Here is a 676-nt window from a genome sequence, read left to right as displayed (position 1 = left end):
AATCCCAATTCCGGGGCGACAAAAAAAAAAAAGGGCAAAAAAAGGGGAAAAACACCCCAAAAAAAGAGGGATAAAACCCGTCCCTCGCCTCCAGCTTTATCTGATGGCGACGGCTTAATTAACGCTAATTAAGCGCCAGGCAGCCAGAAATAAGGACAAATTCCTACTTGCCCGAGCTCCCCGGGACGGCCCAGGATTTAATTAGCCCCCCCCCAAAAAAAAGCAATATTTTAATAAATTAGGGGGGCTCGTTAAAGGGAGCCCCCCCCTCCCCAGGGGATTTGGGTTAAATCTGGGGGGTTTTGGGGTTTTTAAATTCTGTGAAAACCTGCTGTTGAGGGCGAGGCCCGGAGGAAGAGGAGGAGGAGGAGAGCGAAGGTCCTTACCGAGGGGGGGGGACGGACACGTCAGGGGGGGGCCAAGCTCCTCCAGTGGCCCCCGCTTCCCAATTTGAGGAAAAAACCTCCAAAATCTGGACTGAAAGGGAAAAACAGGCAGAAAATTAAAGATGGGGTTGGGGGGGGTGTAGAAAAATCCCACAATAGTGTCCCCCCCCTTCCCTTTAGTGGCATTTTGGGGGGGGGTGGCATTTTTTTGGGGGGGTGTGGCATTTTGGGGGGGTTTGGAGCTTTTTCCACCTTCCATAAAAAAGGTTAAAAAGCAGAAAAAGGGAGGG

At 51.3% G+C, this 676-nt stretch overlaps 1 protein-coding gene across 1 annotated transcript in view; it reads right to left on the bottom strand.

Annotated features, from left to right (window-relative positions):
- LOC106898244 (signal-induced proliferation-associated 1-like protein 3) overlaps positions 1-496 on the bottom strand; it is a gene marked incomplete at its 3' end in the record, with an annotated part of 25,923 nt that extends 25,427 nt beyond the window's left edge. The window contains exon 1 of the mRNA XM_014959381.1: positions 387-496. The remainder of the gene's footprint in view (positions 1-386) is intronic.
- Between the last annotated feature and the right edge of the window lie 180 nt (positions 497-676).

This window comes from Calidris pugnax, unplaced genomic scaffold, assembly GCF_001431845.1.
Source record: "Calidris pugnax isolate Ruff unplaced genomic scaffold, ASM143184v1 scaffold468, whole genome shotgun sequence".
NCBI classification, from domain to species: Eukaryota; Metazoa; Chordata; class Aves; order Charadriiformes; family Scolopacidae; genus Calidris; species Calidris pugnax.
The sequence above is the reverse complement of the archived record's forward strand: the minus strand, read 5'-3'. Positions and strand labels throughout refer to the sequence as shown.